Raw genomic sequence first — 24,845 nt, 5'->3', positions numbered from 1 at the left:
ATTCGCTTAGATAATTGTATAGATGGTTTTGGGGTGGCGGGAGTGAGCGATAAAATAAGCTTATATACCGATGACGTGATTCTGTTCCTGGATCAGGGATGGAAAATTCTCCCGTATGTCATAGAGGTGATAGAAGAATATGGCAAACTATCAGGTTATAGAATTAATTGGTCAAAGTCATCGCTCCTCCCGCTGAACCGGAAAGCCGTAGATGAGGGGAGGCGAGTTCGTGTTTTGGCCCCTAATGATACTTTAGATTATCTGGGGGTTAAGATTGGGGTTCCTATAAATAGGTTCTATGATCTTAATCTGGCCCCGGTTTTGAATAAAGTTAGGGACAAAATCAGCGCTTGGCGGAAATTGATATTGGCCCAAACGGACCGAATAGCTTTGATTAAAATGATTATCTTACCGATAGTTTTGTTTCCGTTGTGTGCCTCCCCCATCTGGATCAATGATATTTTTTTTCATAGGTTGGAGACTATGATCAACGATCTAATTTGGGGAAGGAAAAGTAATAAGATGATAGTATCCATGATTCTATTATGATGTCACAATGTATGGTCAGCAGAAAATAGTTTTGAGGATTCCATTATGATGTCACAATGTATTGTCAGCAGATAATAGTTTCCAGGATTGCATTATGATGTCACAATGTATGGTCAGCAGATAATAGCATACAGGATTCCATTATGATGTCACAATGTATGGTCAACAGATAATAGTATCCAGGGTTCTATTATGATGTCACAATGGATAGTCAGCAGATATTAGTATTCAGGATTCCATTATGATGTCACAATATATGGTCAGCAGGTGATAGTATTTAGGATTTCATTATGATGTCACAATGTATTGTCAGCAGGTGATAGTATCCAGGATTCCAGTATGATGTCACAATGTAAGGTGAGCAGATGGTAGTATTCAGGATTCTATTATGATGTCACAATGTATGGTAAGCAGATAATAGTATTCAGGATTCCATTATGATGTCACAATGTGTGGTCAGCAGGTGATAGTATCTAGGATTACATTATGATATCACAATGTATAGTAATTAGATGATAGTATCTAGGATTCCATTATGATGTCATAATGTATCCGGGATTCCATTATGATGTCACAATGTATAGTAATTAGATGATCGTATCTAGGATTACATTATGATGTCACAATGTATGGTCAGCAGGTGATAGTATCCAGGATTCCATTGTGATGTCACAATGTAAGGTGAGAAGATGATAGTATTCAGGATTCCATTATGATGTCACAATGTATGGTCAGCAGGTGATAGTATCTAGGATTCCATTATGATGTCACAATGTATGGTCAGCATATAATAGTATCCAGGCTTTATTATGATGTCACAATGGATGGTCAGCAGATAATAGTATTCAGGATTCCATTATGATGTCACAATGTATGGTCAGCAGAAAAAAGTATTGAGGATTCCATTATGATGTCACAATGTATAGTCAGCAGATGATGGTATCCAGGGTTCTATTATGATGTCACAATGTATGGTCAGCAGAAAATAGTATTGAGGATTCCATTATGATGTCACAATGTATTGTCAGCAGATAATAGCATACAGGATTCCATTATGATGTCACAATGTATGGTCAGCAGATAGTAGTATCCAGGGTTCTATTATGATGTCACAATAGATGGTCAGCAGATATTAGTATTCAGGATTCCATTATGATGTCACAATGTATAGTCAGCAGGTGATAAAATTTAGGATTCCATTATGATGTCACAATGTATGGTCAGCAGGTGATAGTATCCAGGATTCCATTATGATGTCACAATGTAAGGTGAGCAGATAATAGTATCCAGGATTCCATTATGATGTCACAATGTATTGTCAGCAGATAATAGTATCCAGGGTTCCATTATGATGTCACAATGTATGGTCAGCAGAAAATAGTATTGAGGATTCCATTATGATGTCACAATGTATTATCAGCAGATAATAGTATCCAATGTTCTATTATGATGTCACAATGTATGGTCAGCAGATAATAGTATTCAGGATTCCATTATGATGTCACAATGTATTTTCAGCAGTTGATAGTATCTAGGATTACATTATGATGTCACAATGTATGTTCAGCAGATAATAGTATCCAGGATTCCATTATGATGTCACAAAGTAAGGTGAGCAGATGATAATATCCAGGATTCCATTATGATGTCACAATGTATGTTCAGCAGATAATAGTATCCAGGATTCCATTATGATGTCACAATGTATTGTCAGCATTTAATAGTATCCAGGGTTCTATTATGATGTCACAATGGATGGTCAGCAGATAATAGGATTCAGGATTCCATTATGATGTCACAATGTATGGTCAGCAGGTGATAGTATCCAGGATTCCATTATGATGTCACAATGTAAGGTGAGCAGATGATAATATCCAGAATTCCATTATGATGTCACAATGTATGTTCAGCAGATAATAGTATCCAGGATTCCATTATGATGTCACAATGTATTGTCAGCATTTAATAGTATCCAGGGTTCTATTATGATGTCACAATGGATGGTCAGCAGATAATAGGATTCAGGATTCCATTATGATGTCACAATGTATGGTCTGCAGGTGATAGTATCCAGGATTCCATTATGATGTCACAATGTAAGGTGAGCAGATGATAGTATCCAGGATTCCAATTTTCATGTCACAATGTATTGTCAGCATAAAATAGAATCCAGTGTTCCATTATGATGTCACAATATATGGTCAGCAGATGATAGTATCCAAAATTCCATTATGATGTCACAATGTATTGTCAGCATATAATAGTATCCAGGGTTCCATTATGATGTCACAATGTAAGGTGAGCAGATAATAGTATCCAGGATTCTATTATGATGTCACAAAGTATGGTCAGCAGATAATAGTATCCAGGGTTCCATTATGATGTCACAATGTATTATCAGCAGATAATAGTATCCAAGGTTCTATTATGATGTCACAATGTATGGTCAGCAGATAATAGTATTCGGGATTCCATTATGATGTCACAATGTATTTTCAGCAGTTGATAGTATCTAGGATTACATTATGATGTCACAATGTATGTTCAGCAGATAATAGTATCCAGGATTCCATTATGATGTCACAAAGTAAGGTGAGCAGATGATAATATCCAGGATTCCATTATGATGTCACAATGTATGTTCAGCAGATAATAGTATCCAGGATTCCATTATGATGTCACAATGTATTGTCAGCATTTAATAGTATCCAGGGTTCCATTATGATGTCACAATGTAAGGTGAGCAGATAATAGTATCCAGGATTCTATTATGATGTCACAAAGTATGGTCAGCAGATAATAGTATCCAGGGTTCCATTATGATGTCACAATGTATTATCAGCAGATAATAGTATCCAAGGTTCTATTATGATGTCACAATGTATGGTCAGCAGATAATAGTATTCAGGATTCCATTATGATGTCACAATGTATTTTCAGCAGTTGATAGTATCTAGGATTACATTATGATGTCACAATGTATGTTCAGCAGATAATAGTATCCAGGATTCCATTATGATGTCACAAAGTAAGGTGAGCAGATGATAATATCCAGGATTCCATTATGATGTCACAATGTATGTTCAGCAGATAATAGTATCCAGGATTCCATTATGATGTCACAATGTATTGTCAGCATTTAATAGTATCCAGGGTTCTATTATGATGTCACAATGGATGGTCAGCAGATAATAGTATTCAGGATTCCATTATGATGTCACAATGTATGGTCAGCAGGTGATAGTATCCAGGATTCCATTATGATGTCACAATGTAAGGTGAGCAGATGATAGTATCCAGGATTCCAATTTTCATGTCACAATGTATTGTCAGCATAAAATAGAATCCAGTGTTCCATTATGATGTCACAATATATAGTCAGCAGATGATAGTATCCAAAATTCCATTATGATGTCACAATGTATTGTCAGCATATAATAGTGTCCAGGGTTCCATTATGATGTCACAATGTATGGTCAGCAGATAATAGTATCTAGGATTCCATTATGATGTCACAATGTATAGTAATAAGATGATAGTATCCAGGATTCTATTATGATGTCACAAAGTATGGTCAGCAGATGATGGTATCCAGGGTTCTATTATGATGTCACAATGTATGGTCAGCAGAAAATAGTATTGAGGATTCCATTATGATGTCACAATGTATTGTCAGCAGATAATAGTATTCAGGGTTCTATTATGATGTCACCATGTATGGTGAGCAGATAATAGTATTCAGGATTCCATTATGATGTCACAATGTATGGTCAGCAGTTTATAGTATCTAGGATTACATTATGATGTCACAATGTATGTTCAGCAGATAATAGTATCCAGGATTCTATTATGATGTCACAATGTATGGTCAGCAGGTTATAGTATCCACGATTCCATTATGATGTCACAATGTATGTTCAGCAGATAATAGTATCCAGGATTCCATTATGATGCCACAATGTATTGTCAGCATTTAATAGTATCCAGGATTCCATCATGATGTCACAATGTATGGTCAGCAGGTTATAGTATCCAGGATTCCATTATGATGTCACAATGTACGGTGAGCAGATAATAGTATCCAGGATTCCATTATGATGCCACAATGTATTGTCAGCATAAAATAATATCCAGGGTTCCATTATGATGTCACAATATATAGTCAGCAGTTGATAGTATCCAGGTTTCCATTATGATGTCACAATGTAAGGTGAGCAGATAATAGTATCCAGGATTCCATTATGATGTCACAATGTATTGTCAGCATATAATAGTATCCAGGGTTCCATTATGATGTCACAATGTATGGTCAGCAGATAATAGTATCCAGGATACCATTATGATGTCACAATGTATGGTCAGCAGATATTAGTATTCAGGATTCCATTATGATGTCACAATGTATAGTAATAAGATGATAGTATCCAGGATTCCATTATGATATCACAATGTATGGTCAGCAGAAAATAGTATTGAGGATTCCATTATGATGTCACAATGTATGCTCAGCAGATAATAGTATCCAGGATTGCATTATGATGTCACAATGTATGGTCAGCAGATAATAGCATACAGGATTCCATTATGATGTCACAATCTATGGCCAGCAGATAATAGTATCCAGGGTTCTATTATGATGTCACAATGGATAGTCAGCAGATATTAGTATTCAAGATTCCATTATGATGTCACAATCTATGGTCAGCAGGTGATAGTATTTAGGATTTCATTATGATGTCACAATGTATGGTCAGCAGGTGATAGTATCCAGGATTCCAGTATGATGTCGCAATGTAAGGTGAGCAGATGATAGTATCCAGGATTCTATTATGATGTCACAATGTATGGTAAGCAGATAATAGTATTCAGGATTCCATTATTATGTCACAATGTATGCTCAGCAGGTGATAGTATCTAGGATTATATTATGATATCACAATGTATAGTAATTAGATGATAGTATCTAGGATTCCATTATGATGTCATAATGTATCCGGGATTCCATTATGATGTCACAATGTATAGTAATTAGATGATCGTATCTAGGATTACATTATGATGTCACAATGTATGGTCAGCAGGTGATAGTATCCAGGATTCCGTTGTGATGTCACAATGTAAGGTGAGCAGATGATAGTATCCAGGATTCCAATATGATGTCACAATGTATGGTCAGCAGGTTATAGTATCTAGGATTCCATTATGATTTCACAATGTATGGTCAGCATATAATAGTATCCAGGCTTTATTATGATGTCACAATGTATGGTCAGCAGATAATAGTATCCAGGATTGCATTATGATGTCACAATGTATGGTCAGCAGATAATAGCATACAGGATTCCATTATGATGTCACAATGTATGGTCAGCAGATAATAGTATCCAGGGTTCTATTATGATGTCACAATGGATGGTCAGCAGATATTAGTATTCAGGATTCCATTATGATGTCACAATGTATGGTCAGCAGGTGATAGTATTTAGGATTCCATTATGATGTCACAATGTATTGTCAGCAGGTGATAGTATCCAGGATTCCATTATGATGTCACAATGTAAGGTGAGCAGATGATAGTATCCAGGATACTATTATGATGTCACAATGTATGGTAAGCAGATAATAGTATTCAGGATTCCATTATGATGTTACAATGTATGGTCAGCAGGTGATAGTATCTAGGATTACATTATGATATCACAATGTATAGTAATTAGATGATAGTATCTAGGATTACATTATGATGTCATAATGTATCCGGGATTCCATTATGATGTCACAATGTATAGTAATTAGATGATCGTATCTAGGATTCCATTATGATGTCACAATGTATGTTCAGCAGATAATAGTATCCAGGATTCCATTATGATGTCACAATGTATGGTCAGCAGGTGATAGTATCCAGGATACCATTATGATGTTACAATGTATAGTAATAAGATAATAGTATCCAGGGTTCCATTATGATGTCACAATGGATCGTCAGCAGATAATAGTATTCAGGATTCCATTATGATGTCACAATGTATGGTCAGCAGGTGATAGTATCCAGGATTCCATTATGATGTCACAATGTAAGGTGAGCAAATGATAGTATCCAGGATTCCATTTTGATGTCACAATATATGGTCAGCAGATAATAGTATCCAGGATTCCATTATGATGTCACAATGTATAGTAATAAGATGATAGTATCCAGGATTCCATTATGATGTCACAATGTATTGTCAGCATTTAATAGTATACAGGGTTCCATTATGATGTCACAACGGATAGACAGCAGATAATAGTATTCAGGATTCCATTATGATGTCACAATGTATGGTCAGCAGTTGATAGTATCCAGGATTCCATTATGATGTCACAATGGAAGGTGAGCAGATAATAGTATCCAGGATTCCATTATGATGTCACAATGTATTGTCAGCATATAATTTATCCAGGGTTCCATTAAGATGTCACAATGTATGGTCAGCAGATAATAGTATCCAGGATTTCATTATGATGTCACAATGTATAGTAATAAGATGATAGTATCCAGGATTCCATTATGATGTCACAATGTATGGTCAGCAGATGATGGTATCCAGGGTTCTATTATGATGTCACAATGTATGGTCAGCAGAAAATAGTATTAAGGATTCCATTATGATGTCACAATGTATTGTCAGCAGATAATAGTATCCAGGGTTCTATTATGATGTCACAATGTATGGTCAGCAGATAATAGTATACAGGATTGCATTATGATGTCACAATGTATGGTCAGCAGATATTAGTATTCAGGATTCCATTATGATGTCACAATGTATAGTCAGCAGATAATAGTATCCAGGGTTCTATTATGATGTCACAATGGATGGTCAGCAGATAATAGTATTCAGGATTCCATTATAATGTCACAATGTATAGTAATAAGATGATAGTATCCAGGATTCCATTATGATGTCACAATGTATGGTCGGCAGAAAATAGTATTGAGGATTCCATTATGATGTCACAATGTATGCTCAGCAGATAATAGTATCCAGGATTGCATTATGATGTCACAATGTATAGTCAGCAGATAATAGCATACAGGATTCCATTATGATGTTACAATGTATGGTCAGCAGATAATAGTATCCAGGGTTCTATTATGATGTCACAATGGATGGTCAGCAGATATTAGTATTCAGGATTCCATTATGATGTCACAATGTATGGTCAGCAGATAATAGTATCCAGGATTCCATTATTATGTCACAATGTATTGTCAGCATTTAATAGTATCCAGGGTTCCATTATGATGTCACAATGTATGGTCAGCAGGTTATAGTATCCAGGATTCCATTATGATGTCACAATGTATGTTCGGCAGATAATAGTATCCAGGATTCCATTATGATGCCACAATGTATTGTCAGCATTTAATAGTATCCAGGATTCCATCATGATGTCACAATGTATGGTCAGCAGGTGATAGTGTCCAGGATTCCATTATGATGCCACAATGTATTGTCAGCATAAAATAATATCCAGGGTTCCATTATGATGTCACAATATATAGTCAGCAGTTGATAGTTTCCAGGGTTCCATTATGATGTCACAATGGATCGTCAGCAGATAATAGTATTCAGGATTCCATTATGATGTCACAATGTATGGTCAGCAGGTGATAGTATCCAGGATTCCATTATGATGTCACAATGTAAGGTGAGCAGATGATAGTATCCAGGATTCCATTTTGATGTCACAATGTATTGTCAGCATAAAATAGTATCCAGGGTTCCATTATGATGTAACAATATATGGTCAGCAGATAATAGTATCCAGGATTCCATTATGATGTCACAATGTATAGTAATAAGATGATAGTATCCAGGATTCCATTATGATGTCACAATGTATTGTCAGCATTTAATAGTATACAGGGTTCCATTATGATGTCACAATGGATGGACAGCAGTTGATAGTATCCAGGATTCCATTATGATGTGGATAAGTGCAAGATAATGCACCTGGGGCGTAAAAACCAAAGGGCAGAATATAGAATATTTGACACAGTCCTGACCTCAGTATCTGAGGAAAGGGATTTAGGAGTAATTATTTCAGAAGACTTAAAGGTGGGAAGACAATGTAATAGAGCAGCACGAAATGCCAGCAGAATGCTTGGATGTATAGGGAGAGGTATAAGCAGTAGAAAGAGTGAAGTGCTTATGCCGCTGTACAGAACACTGGTGAGACCTCACTTGGAGTATTGTGCGCAGTACTGGAGGCCATATCTCCAGAAGGATATAGATACTCTAGAGAAAGTTCAGAGAAGAGCTACTAAACTAGTACATGGATTGCAGGATAAAACTTACCAGGAAAGGTTAAAGGACCTTAATATGTATAGCTTGGAAGAAAGAAGAGACAGAGGGGATATGATAGAAACTTTTAAATACATAAAGGGAATCAACTCGGTAAAGGAGGAGAGCATATTTAAAAGAAGAAAAACTACCACAAGAGGACACAGTTTTAAATTAGAGGGGCAAAGGTTTAAAAGTAATATAAGGAAGTATTACTTTACTGAAAGAGTAGTGGATGCATGGAATAGCCTTCCTGCAGAAGTGGTAGCTGCAAATACAGTGAAGGGGTTTAAGCATGCATGGGATAGGCATAAGGCCAACCTTCATATTAGATAAGGGCCGGGGGCTATCCATAGTATTCAGTATATTGGGCAGACTAGATGGGCCAAATGGTTCTTATCTGCCGACACATTCTATGTTTCTATGATGTCACAATGTAAGGTGAGCAGATAATAGTATCCAGGATTCCCTTATGATGTCACAATGTATTGTCAGCATATAATTTATCCAGTGTTCCATTAAGATGTCACAATGTATGGTTAGCAGATAATAGTATCCAGGATTTCATTATGATGTCACAATGTATAGTAATAAGATGATAGTATCCAGGATTCCATTATGATGTCACAATGTATGGTCAGCAGATGATGGTATCCAGGGTTCTATTATGATGTCACAATGTATGGTCAGCAGAAAATAGTATTGAGGATTCCATTATGATGTCACAATGTATTGTCAGCAGATAATAGTATCAAGGGTTCTATTATGATGTCACAATGTATGGTCAGCAGATATTAGTATTCAGGATTCCATTATGATGTCACAATGTATAGTCAGCAGATAATAGTATCCAGGGTTCTATTATGATGTCACAATGGATGGTCAGCAGATAATAGTATTCAGGATTCCATTATAATGTCACAATGTATAGTAATAAGATGATAGTATCCAGGATTCCATTATGATGTCACAATGTATGGTCGGCAGAAAATAGTATTGAGGATTCCATTATGATGTCACAATGTATGCTCAGCAGATAATAGTATCCAGGATTGCATTATGATGTCACAATGTATAGTCAGCAGATAATAGCATACAGGATTCCATTATGATGTTACAATGTGTGGTCAGCAGATAATAGTATCCAGGGTTCTATTATGATGTCACAATGGATGGTCAGCAGATATTAGTATTCAGGATTCCATTATGATGTCACAATGTATGGTCAGCAGATAATAGTATCCAGGATTCCATTATTATGTCGCAATGTATTGTCAGCATTTAATAGTATCCAGGGTTCCATTATGATGTCACAATGTATGGACAGCAGAAAATAGTATTCAGGATTCCATTATGATGTCACAATGTAAGGTGAGCAGATAATAGTATCCAGGATTCCATTATGATGTCACAATGTATTGTCAGCATATAATAGTATCCAGGGTTCCATTAAGATGTCACAATGTATGGTCAGCAGATAATAGTATCCAGGATTTCATTATGATGTCACAATGTATAGTAATAAGATGATAGTATCCAGGATTCCATTATGATGTCACAATGTATGGTCAGCAGATGATGGTATCCAGGGTTCTATTATGATGTCACAATGTATGGTCAGCAGAAAATAGTATTGAGGATTCCATTATGATGTCACAATGTATTGTCACAGATAATAGTATCCAGGGTTCTATTATGATGTCACAATGTATGGTCAGCAGATAATAGTATTCAGGATTCCATTATGATGTCACAATGTATTGTCAGCATATAATAGTATCCAGGGTTCTATTATGATGTCACAATGGATGGTCAGCAGATAATAATATTCAGGATTCCATTATGATGTCACAATGTATGGTCAGCAGGTGATAGTATCCAGGATTCCATTATGATGTCACAATGTAAGGTGAGCAGATAATAGTATCCAGGATTCCATTATGATGTCACAATGTATTGTCAGCATATAATAGTATCCAGGGTTCCATTATGATGTCACAATGTATTGTCAGCAGAAAATACTATTGAGGATTCCATTATGATGTCACAATGTATTATCAGCAGATAATAGTATCCAGGGTTCTATTATGATGTCACAATGTATGGTCAGCAGATAATAGTATTCAGGATTCCATTATCATGTCACAATGTATTTTCAGCAGTTGATAGTAACTAGGATTACATTATGATGTCACAATGTATGTTCAGCAGATAATAGTATCCAGGATTCCATTATGATGTCACAAAGTAAGGTGAGCAGATGATAGTATCCAGGATGTCACAATGTATGTTCAGCAGATAATAGTATCCAGGATTCCATTATGATGTCACAATGTATTGTCAGCATTTAATAGTATCCAGGGTTCTATTATGATGTCACAATGGATGGTCAGCAGATAATAGGATTCAGGATTCCATTATGATGTCACAATGTAAGGTCAGCAGGTGATAGTAACCAGGATTCTGTTATGATGTCACAATGTAAGGTGAGCAGATGATAGTATCCAGGATTCCATTATGATGTCACAATGTATTGTCAGCATATAATAGTATCCAGGGTTCCATTATCATGTCACAATGTATGGTCAGCAGATAATAGTATCTAGGATTCCATTATGATGTCACAATGTATAGTAATAAGATGATAGTATCCAGGATTCTATTATGATGTCACAATGTATGGTCAGCAGATGATGGTATCCAGGGTTCTATTATGATGTCACAATGTATGGTCAGCAGAAAATAGTATTGAGGATTCCATTATGATGTCACAATGTATTGTCAGCAGATAATAGTATTCAGGGTTCTATTATGATGTCACCATGTATGGTCAGCAGATAATAGTATTCAGGATTACATTATGATGTCACAATATATGGTCAGCAGTTGATAGTATCTAGGATTAAATTATGATGTCACAATGTATGTTCAGCAGATAATAGTATCCAGGATTCTATTATGATGTCACAATGTATGGTCAGCAGGTTATAGTTTTTAGGATTCCATTATGATGTCACAATGTATGTTCAGCAGATAATAGTATCCAGGATTCCATTATGATGCCACAATGTATTGTCCGCATTTAATAGTATCCAGGATTCCATTATGATGTCACAATGTATGGTCAGCAGGTGATAGTATCCAGGATTCCATTTTGATGTCACAATGTATTGTCAGCATAAAATAATATCCAGGGTTCCATTATGATGTCACAATATATGGTCAGCAGTTGATAGTATCCAGGTTTCCATTATGATGTCACAATGTAAGGTGAGCAGATAATAGTATCCAGGATTCCATTATGATGTCACAATGTATTGTCAGCATATAACAGTATCCAGGGTTCCATTATGATGTCACAATGTATGGTCAGCAGATAATAGTATCCAGGATACCATTATGATGTCACAATGTATGGTCAGCAGATGATGGTATCCAGGGTTCTATTATGATGTCACAATGTATGGTCAGCAGAAAATAGTATTGAGGATTCCATTATGATGTCACAATGTATTGTCAGCAGATAATAGCATCCAGGGTTCTATTATGATGTCACAATGTATGGTCAGCAGATAATAGTATCCAGGATTGCATTATGATGTCACAATGTATGGTCAGCAGATATTAGTATTCAGGATTCCATTATGATGTCACAATGTATGGTCAGCAGGTGATAGTATCTAGGATTCCATTATGATGTCACAATGTATAGTAATAAGATGATAGTATCCAGGATTCCATTATGATGTCACAATGTAAGGTGAGCAGATGATAGTATCCAGGATTCCATTATGATGTCACAATGTATTGTCAGCAGGTGATAGTATCTAGGATTCCATTATGATATCACAATGTATAGTAATTAGATGATCGTATCTAGGATTACATTATGATGTCACAATGTATGGTCAGCAGGTGATAGTATCCAGGATTCCATTATGATGTCACAATGTAAGGTGAGCAGATAATAGTATCCAGGATTCCATTATTATGTCACAATGTATTGTCGGCATATATTAGTATCCAGGGTTCCATTATGATGTCACAATGTATGGTCAGCAGATATTAGTATTCAGGATTCCATTATGATGTCACAATGTATGGTCAGCAGGTGATAGTATCCAGGATTCCATTATGATGTCACAATGTAAGGTGAGCAGATGATAGTATCCAGGATTCCATTATGATGTCACAATGTATTGTCAGCAGGTGATAGTATCTAGGATTCCATTATGATATCACAATGTATAGTAATTAGATGATCGTATCTAGGATTACATTATGATGTCACAATGTATGGTCAGCAGGTGATAGTATCCAGGATTCCATTATGATGTCACAATGTAAGGTGAGCAGATAATAGTATCCAGGATTCCATTATTATGTCACAATGTATTGTCGGCATATATTAGTATCCAGGGTTCCATTATGATGTCACAATGTATGGTCAGCAGATATTAGTATTCAGGATTCCATTATGATGTCACAATGTATGGTCAGCAGGTGATAGTATCCAGGATTCCATTATGATGTCACAATGTACGGTGAGCAGATGATAGTATCCAGGATTCCATTTTGATGTCACAATGTATTGTCAGCATAAAATAGTATCCAGGGTTCCATTATGATGTCACAATATATGGTCAGCAGTTGATAGTATCCAGCTTTCCATTATGATGTCACAATGTAAGGTGAGCAGATAATAGTATCCAGGATTCCATTATGATGTCACAATGTATTGTCAGCATATAATAGTATCCAGGGTTCCATTATGATGTCACAATGTATGGTCAGCAGATAATAGTATCCAGGATACCATTATGATGTCACAATGTATAGTAATAAGATGATAGTATCCAGGGTTCCATTATGATGTCACAATGTATGGTCAGCAGTTGATAGTATCTAGGATTACATTATGATGTCACAATGTATAGTCAGCAGATAATAGTATCCAGGATTCTATTATGATGTCACAATGTATAGTAATTAGATGATAGTATCCAGGATTACATTATGATGTCACAATGTATGATCAGCAGATATTAGTATCCAGGATTCCATTATGATGTCACAATGTATGGTCATCAGATAATATACAGGATTCCATTATGATGTCACAGTGTATGGTGAGCAGATGATAGTATCCAGGATTCCATTATGATGTCAAAATGTATGGTCAGCAGATGATCGTATCCAGGATTTCATTATGATGTGATGATGTACATAGAGAAGTAAGGGCCCCATAGCAAGGATCAAACCAGGCCCTCCACATAGGATAGTAGGGTTTCTGTCTAAACCCTTTTCAATGACCTTTGGGCAATTTTTCCACTGCCTCATTTGCTAAAAGTTGTTCCTTTAGAGCAGTATTTCCCAACCCGTGTGCCACCAGCTGTTGCAAAACTACAACTCCCAGCATGCCCAGACAGCCTTTGGAGGGTAGAGTCCTGAACAAGTTTTTACCCCCAGTAGAATAGGAGATAATCCCAAGACTGGGCCTCCTTTTGCCCTGGGCCCCATAGCAGTCGCTTGGTCTGCCGTTATGGTAGTTACCAGGGGTGCACCTAGCCTTTCTGCTGCCTTAGGCAAAAACTGAAATGATACCTAACCCTTTCCCTCCAGCCCTACCTGGAAAACATTACGTATAGTGCTACAAAACATACTGGTTAGTATAGCAATACAGTTGAATATGCAGAGATGAACGCTTCCACAATGAAAGCACTGATTGCTCAATGCCTTTTTTGTTGCCCCCTACTTTTCCTTACCTGGTACTGCCTGAGGCAGTCGCCTCACCTCGCCTCATTGGCGGTGCACCCCTGGTAGTTAAGCCCCTGGTGATTGTCCACTGACAGGTTTACTGCTCACATGCAGGGTACTAATCTAGTGTCTAGCACCAGTATAACTGACTAGTAATTAAAAATTGGAATATCCATACATATTAAATTTTTGTTAGAACTAATAGTTTCCTGTAAAATAGACAAAACTGATTATCATTGTAAGAATGAACCCTGAAAAAAAAAAGTGCTGTACCTAATGTCTATCTGTAGAGCTGCACGTGCATTACCAGAAAAGACCACTAGATGGACGCATAGTTCTGACTTCTGAGCCAATGTTTCCCCAAACGGGTTCCTGGAATGGGGGGGAGGGAGGGGGTAGCCAGGGAAGTCACTTAAAGTTCTCTCTTTTAATATACCTGCACACATTGAAGATTACGCATGTTTTTGATGTGTATTTTTGTACAGAAAAAACACAGTGTAATACAGTACCATCAATGTGAATGAGACTGACTTGCCATGCAGATTTCGAGATCCACAGCATGTTAATTGTTTGTGCAATTTTTGGTGTGGATTTCACCTTTTGTGGCAGAACCACATTCAATCTGCAACAAAAACTGCAAGTAACATAGTAATGTAGTTTGTTAGAATGAAAAAAAGACATCTGTCCATCCAGTTCGGCCTGTTATCCTGCAAGTTGATTCAGAGGAAGGCAAAAAAAAACTAAAAACTTGTGAATTAGAAGCCAATTTTCCTCATTTTAGGGGAAAATAATTTCTTCCCGACTCCAATCAGGCAACAGAATAACTCCCTGGATCAACGACCCCTCTCTAGTCGCTATATCCTGTAATATTATTACGCTCCAGAAATACATCCAGGCCCCTCTTGAATTCCTTTATTGCACTCACCATCACCACCTCCTCAGGCAGAGAGTTCCATAGTCTCACTGCTCTTACCGTAAAGAATCCCCTTCTATGTTTGTGTACAAACCTTCTTTCCTCCAGACGCAGAGGATGTCCCCTCGTCACAGTCACAGTCCTGGGGATAAATAGATGATGGGACAGATCTCTGTACTGACCCCTGATATATTTATACATAGTAATTAGATCTCCCCTCAGTCGTCTTTTTTCTAAAGTGAATAACCCTAATGTTGATAATCTTTCAGGGTACTGTAGTCCACCCATTCCAGTTATTACTTTAGTTGCCCTCCTCTGAACCCTCTCCAGCTCTGCTTGTTCACAGGAGCCCAGAACTGTACACAGCAGTGGCACACCGACAGGGGTGGTCCATTGTGGAAACGCTCATCTCCATATTCATTTTTATCGCCGTCCTCAGGACAGCGATACAGATGGCTGTGCTGCAGTGGGGCAGGGGAGGGAGAGGAGTCTCCCTTCCCTGTTCTTCTGATTGGCCGCAGGCACTAATCCCAACTGAGCTGGGCAGCACACAGCGGGGGACACAGGCCGGAAGAGGCCTCCATCGCATCGCTGCTGATGAAGGTAAGTATTAGGGTCCATTCACACGTCCGCAATTCTGTAACGCATTTTGCAGAACGGAATTGCGGACCCATTCATTTCTATGGGGCCGCACAATGTGCTGCCCGGATCCGGAATTGCGGATCCGCAATTCCGTTCCCGAAAAAAATAGAACATGTCCTATTCGGACAAGATTAGGTATTTTCTATTAAGTGCCGGCGATGTGCGGTCCGCAAAATGCGGAGCACACATCCGCAAAACATACACAGACGTGTGAATGGACCCTTAGTGTTTTTTTTTGTTGTTTTTTTTTGGGGGGGGGGCTGGCACTATGGGGGCATATGGCATTTTTTACAGCCCCATTATTTTGGGGGTGGCACTCTGGGGGCATTTATTTCTTGCCCATTTTGGGGGGGGGGGCACTATGGGGGAGAGGAGCACTAGGGGGCATCTGGGGGTTCTAAAGTTTTTTTTTATTATTGGCACATTATGGGGGGCACTATGGGGTCTGGTGGCACTATAGGGGCATTATTTTGGGGCTCTATTGGGAAGTGGGGGCTCTAAAGGAGCCTTTCTTTATTGGCACATTATGTGGGGCATTATGGCATCTGGTGGCACTAAGGGGGCATTTTTTACTGGCACATTATGGGAGGCACTATAGGGGAGAGCGGCACTATGGGGCATTATTTGGGGGCACTATGGGGGAGTGGAGCACTATTGGGGCATCTGGTGTCACTAAGAAGGGGCATTTTTTACTGGCACATTAAGGGTGAGAGGAGCACTATAGGGGCGTCTTCGGGGGCAATAAGAAGCAGCATTTTTTTACTGGCCTATTATGGGGGACACTATGGGGAAGGGGGAGAGGAGCACTATGAGGGCATTTACTGGGGCACTATATAGGGTATTTTATACTGGCATACATTATGGGGACATTAGCTCAACTGCAAGCACTAAGTGGGGGTATTTCATGTACTGTCATATTATAAGGAGAATTATTACTACTAGGGGGGTATTATGGGGAGCTTTACTACTACTGGGGGTCTATGAGGAACATGATTACTAGTATGGGCACTATAGGGGCATTATTACTACTAAGTGTGCTCTGGCAGAGAATTATTTATATTGGTGGGATTTTGGGGAGCACTGTTACTTTGGGGGGCACCCTGGCATAGTATCAGCTTAGCACAATTATTGTTGGGGGACATTATCTTTATACTATTAGTGTCTGGGCGCAGTTATTTTTTAGAGCACTGTGTGCCAATAATTGTTGAAGGGGGCACTATCTGTGTGGTAGTAGTATTTCCAGGGGGACTGTTTCTGCAGTATAGTATTGGGGGTGGCAGGAAAGGGTGTTCAGAAGATAATGGAAATGTGGGAAACTAATGTCTGTTTGTCAATCTCTGCAAAGACGGGAGATGGCTGAAAATCATCATGTCGGTCGGTCGGTCTGAATAGAGAAGATGAGGAAAGAGAACATGTACAACAAAGGTGACATCACTGGATGTAAGAGGTATGGGGCGCTATGTAGGAGAGGAGATGCTCCGGCTCCTCCCCCTGCCATTTGCAGAAGGAGGATTCAGAGCTGGGTGAGGACGGCCAAAGGTGGCAGCAGGCCACGGGCGGGTGGCAGATGGTGGGGGGAACCACAAGCCTTGAGCAGGATCTGGGAGGGAGGAGAGCGGAGGAGCTTCCTGGCTGTAGCTTGCTGTTTATTGTATAATGTGAAGCAGGCAGTGAAGCCAGGACAGACCTCCCCCCCTCTCCATATGATGTGTAGAGACAGGCCGCAACTATAGAATGTCAGCTGTACAGTACAGTGTTTGTTGGGAGTGGCCTATTATATGTAGGAGGGGCTTTTAATGGGCGGGGCTAAAAAAATCCACTCCTACAGGGCTTTTAGAAAAGGCCAGGTTTAAGAATCAGTGCAGCACGCTACGCGCGCCACATTTTTAATTATGAAGGGGGCTTTGAAAAATGGGCAGGCAAAATAATTGGCACAGCACGCTACACGTGCCACATTTTTTGCCTTTCGGACCCCCCCTAGACAAAATTCCTGGGTGCTCCCCTGGTACACAGTACTCCATGTGTGGTCTGACTAGTGATTTATAAAGTGGCAGGACTATGTTCTCATCACGGGTATCTATGCCCCTTTTGATGCAACCCATTATCTTATTGGCCTTGGCAGAAGCTGCCTGACACTGGTTTCTACAGTTTACTGTCCACTGAAATTCCTAGGTCCTTTTCCATGTCAGTGTTACCCAGTGTTTTACCATTTACAGGGCTCCAGATGGCGACCAAAACGGTCGCCAATGCGCCTTAAACTTTGCAGATGGCGACAAGACTTTTTAGTCTTGTCGCCATTTGCGACTGTACCGCCGCGATCCTGCGCAGCCTAAGTTCTCTTCAGTAGCACAGTGGAGAAGGAGGGAGTCCCTCCTTCTCCACTGTGACGCGGCCGCCACTACCACCAATGGGGAGATAGCAGGGGAGGAGCTGTCGCCACCAATGAATGTAAAACATAAGTATAGGCAGCAGTATCACAGACCCGGCCTCAATAACAGGGCATGCGATACGCGGCCATTAACCCCTCAGGTGCCCCAGATAGCATGCCCTGTTATTGAGGCCGGGTGCCGGGTCTGTGATACCGCTGCAGACACTTGTATAAATGAGTTAAAGAGGACCTTTCATGGGTCCAAAGAATATGAACTTAGTAGCAGTCTGCATAGAGCGGCGCCCAGGGATCTAAGTGCACTTACTATTATTCCTGGGCGCCGCTCCGTTCTCCTGCTGTGGCCCCCGGTATTTTCAACATTCAGAGCAAGGAGGAGGAGACGCCAGTGTCTCTCCGTCTCCATGACAGCAGCGCTGTCCAATCAGAGCTCGGGAGTTTTTTTTTCTCCCTGGCTCTGAGCTCTGCGCTGTGATTGGACAGCGCTGCTGTCAGGGAGACGGAGAGACACTGGCGTCTTCTCCTACTTGCTCTGAATGTTGAAAATACCGGGGGCCACAGCGGGAGAACGGAGCGGCGCCCAGGAATAATAGTATGTGCACTTAGATCCCTGGGCGCCGCTCTATGCAGCCTGCTACTAAGTTCATATTCTTTGGACCCACGAAAGGTCCTCTTTAATTACATTCATTGGTGGTGCAGTGCGCCCCCCCATTATCACTGGCCACAAGTGTCGTGGTCGCCCCCCCTTCCCAATTATCACTGGCCACAAGTGTCGTGTCCCCCCCCCCTTCATTGTTATATGGTGATCACAGGGTCCCGCCCCCTTCATTGGTGGCAGTGGCAGATTACACTGCTGGGGCTCAGATCGTTACCATGGCAGCCAGGATGCTACTGAAGCCCTGGCTGCCATGTTCAGCTCCCTGCTGCTGTGTGAACAGAGCCCAGGGCAGCAGGGAGATGTGCGAGATCCTGTTCACCCTGATAGAGAGCTATCAGGGTGAATAGCACAAGGTATGAAAAGATCCAGGTTCTAGTCCCTAAGGGAAGAAATGGTTATTAAATAAAAAGTAAAAAAAAATAATAATAAAAAAAATATATAATAAAAGTTTAAATGGCCCCCTTCCCAGTTTTACATATAAAATTTACAAACAATAAACATATTACATATCGCCACGTCTCAAAAAGTGTGAGCTATTAAAATATTAAAAATATTTCCGCTCGGTGAAGGCCATAAACAGAAAAAAAAAACTCTAAACGACGCAATTTGCCATTTTTAGTCACCTTGTCCCCCAGAAGATGTCCCTGGATGTGAGAGGTATGTGGTGCTGTTTTCTCCTATATGTAGTGCTGGCTCACTACTGTCACCTGCCTCTCATCTTCTCAAAGTCCTTTTTTTTTATTGTATGCATTGTATTTGGCTCCTAAATTTTTTTAGTTAAGGAGCCAATGGCTCCTGGTCGTTTTTTTTTTTGTCTGGAGCACTGATTTAGTATATACGGGTGACTTGCATTATTCCTTCCCATGTGCATAACCTTACATTTGTCAGTGTTGAACATTATCTGCCCACGCCTCCACTCTATCCAGATCCCTCTGTAGTAGTATACTGTCCTCTTTCATGTAAATTACTTTACACAGTTTAGTGTCATCTGAAAAAATGTATATCTTACTGTGCAGATGTAGATTTTGGTGCAGAAATTCAGAGAAATTTGCATGAAAATCCACGTAGATATTTCATTTGTAAACCCGCACCTGTGTGCAGGTAGCCTTACAGTAAGCTTGATTTTAGCCTGCTTAACCGGTTGCCACCACTGTAACGCCGATAGGCGTTCGGACGGCAGCGCTCTCAGGTCTCAGCGACTCCTATTGGCGTCATCTTGTGAGACCCGAGATTTTGCATTCACAGCGGCGCGCAGCTCTGAAGTTAAACTACAGCCTGCCATCATTCGCTGGCTGGCTGTAGATGTTTAAAAAAATCGCATCAGAAAGGTATATTAGACGCTGTTTTGTTAACAGCGTCTGATATACCTGCTACCTGGTCCTCTGGTGATCCCTTTTGCTTGGATCGACCACCAGAGGACACAGGCAGCTCTGTAAGTAGCACCAAGCACCACTACACTACACACACACCCCCCTGTCACTTATTAACCCCTTATCCCTGATCACCCCATATAGACTCCCTGATCACAATCAGATCTATATCAGTACATTAGGGTCACCTTAGGCTCTACAAAAAACGCAGTGTTCGCCCGATCAGGCCTGATCTTGTGCGCACACTTGCGTTCAGTCCGCCCCACCGCAGTGACAGAATTTATTTTTTCTGATCACTGCAAAAACACTGTAAAATCGCTGCGGCGCTATAAAGATCACTTTTGAGCTTTTTGGATCTTTATTAGCGATTGCAGCTTTACTTCGCAAGCACTCCTATGTCCTTTCCCCTCTTTTGGCAGAGATTTTTTAATCCACATTGATCGATGCGAATGAAGAAATCTGTGCCTTTCATTTTTTCTTTCAGCCCAGAGGCTGAATGGAAAAAAAAATCTCATTACCCGTATGCTCAATATAAGGCCTCATGCACACGACCGTTGTGTGCATCCGTGGCCGTTGTGCCGTTTTCCGTTTTTTTTCGCGGACCCATTGACTTTCAATGGGTCCGTGGAAAAATCGGAAAATGCACCGTTTTGCAGCCGCATCCGTGATCCGTGTTTCCTGTCCGTCAAAAAAATACGACCTGTCCTATTTTTTTGACGGACAACGGTTCACGGACCCATTCAAGTCAATGGGTCCGTGAAAGAACACGGATGCACACAAGATTGGCATCCGCGATCCGTGGCCGTAGGTTACTTTCATACAGATGGATCCGAAGATCCGTCTGCATAAAAGCTTTTTCAGAGATGAGTTTTCACTTTGTGAAAACTCATATCCGACAGTATATTCTAACACAGAGGCGTTCCCATAGTGATGGGGACGCTTCTAGTTAGAATATACTACGAACTGTGTACATGACTGCCCCTTGCTGCCTGGCAGCACCCGATCTCTTACAGGAGGCTGTGATCCGCACAATTAACCCCTCAGGTGCTGCACCTGAGGGGTTAATTGTGCATATCATAGCCCCCTATAAGAGATCAGGGGCTGCCAGGCAGAAGGGGGCAGACACCCTCCCTCCCCAGTTTTAATTTCATTGGTGGCCAGTGCGCCCCCCCCCCCCCCCGGCCCCCCCTCTATTGTAATATCATTGGTGGCCAGTGTACGGCCCTCCCTCCCTCTATTGTATTAATATCATTGGTGGCCAGTGTGCGGCCCCCCCTCCCTCCCTCCTACTGGTAAGTGACAGATCATTAAGCAATGCGCCGCACAGACCTGTCTCTTACCAGTAGGAGGAGCTCCCGCCGGTCACAGACAGCGCAGCAGGTAAGTATGATGCTTCTAATATTGTAATATTGCTAAGTAACCATGGCAACCAGGCCTGCAGTAGCGTCCTGGTTGCCATGGTTACCGATCGGAGCCCCAGCGATTAAACTGGGACTCCGATCGGAACTCTCCGCTGCCACCAATGATCGGGGGGGGGGGGGGGGAAGGGGAGGCCGCACACTGGCCACCAATGATATTACAATAGAGGGAGGGGGGGCGCACACTGGCCACCAATGATAATACAATAGAGGGAGGGAGGGGGGCCGGGGGAGGCCGCACACTGGCCACCAATGATATTACAATAGAGGGAGGGAGGGGGTGCCGGGGGAGGCCGCACACTGGCCACCAATGATAATACAATAGAGGGAGGGAGGGGGGGCCGGGGGTGGGGGCCGCACACTGGCCACCAATGATATTCAAACTGGGGAGGGAGGGGGGTCTGCCCCCTGCTGCCTGGCAGCCCCTGATCTCTTACAGGGGGCTATGATATGCACAATTAACCCCTCAGGTGCAGCACCTGAGGGGTTAATTGTGCGGATCACAGCCCCCTGTAAGAGATCGGGTGCTGCCAGGCAGCAGGGGGCAGTCATGTACACAGTTCGTAGTATATTCTAACTAGAAGCGTCCCCATCACTATGGGAAGGCCTCTGTGTTAGAATATACTGTCGGATATGAGTTTCACGATCTAACTCATATCCGACAGTATATTCTAACATAGGGGCGTTCCCATGGTGATGGGGACGCTTCAAGTTAAAATATACCATCGGATTGGAGAAAACTCAGATCCTATGGTATATTAACTCCTGACTTTACATTGAAAGCCAATGGGGGACGGATCCGTTTGAAATTGCACCATTTTGTGTCAACGTCAAACGGATCCGTTTGGCTCCGCACGGCCAGGCGGACACCAAAACAACTTTTTTTTCATGTCCGTGGATCCTCCAAAAATCAAGGAAGACCCACGGACGAAAAAACGGTCACAGATCACGGACCAACGGAACCCCGTTTTGCGGACCGTGAAAAAATACGGTCGTGTGCATGAGGCCTAAGGAGAATAGCAGAAACTCCTAATGCTGGCCATACATGTAATGATTGCGGAGACCCTCAAATGCCAGGGCAGTACAAACACCCCACAAATGACCACATTTTGGAAAGAAGACACCCCAAAGTATTCGCTGAGGGGCATATTGAGTCCATGAAAGATTGAACTTTTTGTCACAAGTTAGCGGAAAGGGAGACTGTGAGAAAAAAATTAATAAATCAATTTCCGCTAACTTGTGCCAAAAAAAAAAATCTTCTATGAACTCGCCATGCCCCTCACAGAATACCTTGGGGTGTCTTCTTTCCAAAATGGGGTCAGATGTGGGGTCACATGTGTGACACTTTTTTGCAGCCTAGGTGCAAAATTCCAATGAGTACTTTTAGGATTTAACAGGGCATTTTTACGCATTTGGATTCCAAACTACTTCTCACGCTTTAGGGCCCCTAAAATGCCAGGGCAGTATAAATACCCCACAAGTGACCCCATTTTAGAAAGAAGACACCCCAAGGTATTCCGTGAGGGGTATGGTGAGTTCATGTAAAATTTAGCGGAAAGGGAGACTGTGAGAAAAAAGAAAAATTGGAATTTGGGCCCCTTTGTGCACCTAGGCTGCAAAAAAGTGTCACACATGTGGTATCGCCGTACTCAGAAGAAGTAGGGCAATGTGTTTTGGGGTGTATTTTTACATATACCCATACTGTGTGTGAGAAATATCTCTGTAAATGACAACTTTTATTTTTTTTTATGCAAAGTTGTCAATTTACAGAGATATTTCTCTCACCCAGCATGGGTATATGTAAAAATACACCCCAAAACACATTGCCCTACTTCTTCTGAGTACGGCGATACCACATGTGTGACACTTTTTTGCAGCCTAGGTGCGTAAAGGGGTCGAAAGTCCAACGAGTACCTTTAGGCCCCTTTCACACGGGCGAGTATTCCGCGCGGATGCGATGCGTGAGTTGAACGCATTGCACCTGCACTGAATACCGACCCATTCATTTCTATGGGGCTGTTCACATGAGCGGTGATTTTCACGCACGGTTGCTAGGAGGCGATCGGGATAGAGACCCGATCATTATTATTTTATAAGGGAAAATAATAGCATTCTGAATACAGAATGCATAGTAAAATAGGGCTGGAGGGGTTAAAAAAAATTTTTTTAACTCGCCTTAATCCACTTGATCGCGTAGCCCGGCATCTCCTTCTGTCTCCTTTGTTGAATAGGACCTGTGGTGAGCATAAATTACAGGACCTTTGACGTCATTTCGGTCATCACATGGTACGTCACATGATCTTTTACCATGGTGACGTACCATGTGATGACCGGAGTGACGTCATCAAAGGTCCTGTTCATGTAATTACTGCTCACCACAGGTCCTATTCAACAAAGGAGACAGAAGGAGATGCCGGGCCGCGATCAAGTGGACTAAGGTGAGGTAAATTATTATTATTATTTTTTAACCCCTCCAGCGCTAGTTTACTATGCATTCTGTATTCAGAATGCTATTATTTTCCCTTATAACTATGTTATAAGGGGAAATAATACAATCTACAGAACACCGATCCCAAGCCCGAACTTCTGTGAAGAAGTTCGGGTTTGGTTACCAAACATGCGCGATTTTTCTCACGCGAGTGCAAAATGCATTACAATGTTTTGCACTCGCGTGGAAAAATCGCGGGTGTTCCCGCAACGCACCCGCACATTTTCCCGCAACGCCCGTGTGAAAGGGGCCTTAGGCTTTACAGGGTTGCTTACAATTTAGCCCCGCCCAAAATGCCAGAACAGTGTAAACACCCCACAAATGACCCCAG

Source organism: Bufo bufo, chromosome 6 (genome assembly GCF_905171765.1).
Source record: "Bufo bufo chromosome 6, aBufBuf1.1, whole genome shotgun sequence".
Taxonomy (NCBI): domain Eukaryota; kingdom Metazoa; phylum Chordata; class Amphibia; order Anura; family Bufonidae; genus Bufo; species Bufo bufo.
The sequence above is the reverse complement of the archived record's forward strand: the minus strand, read 5'-3'. Positions refer to the sequence as shown.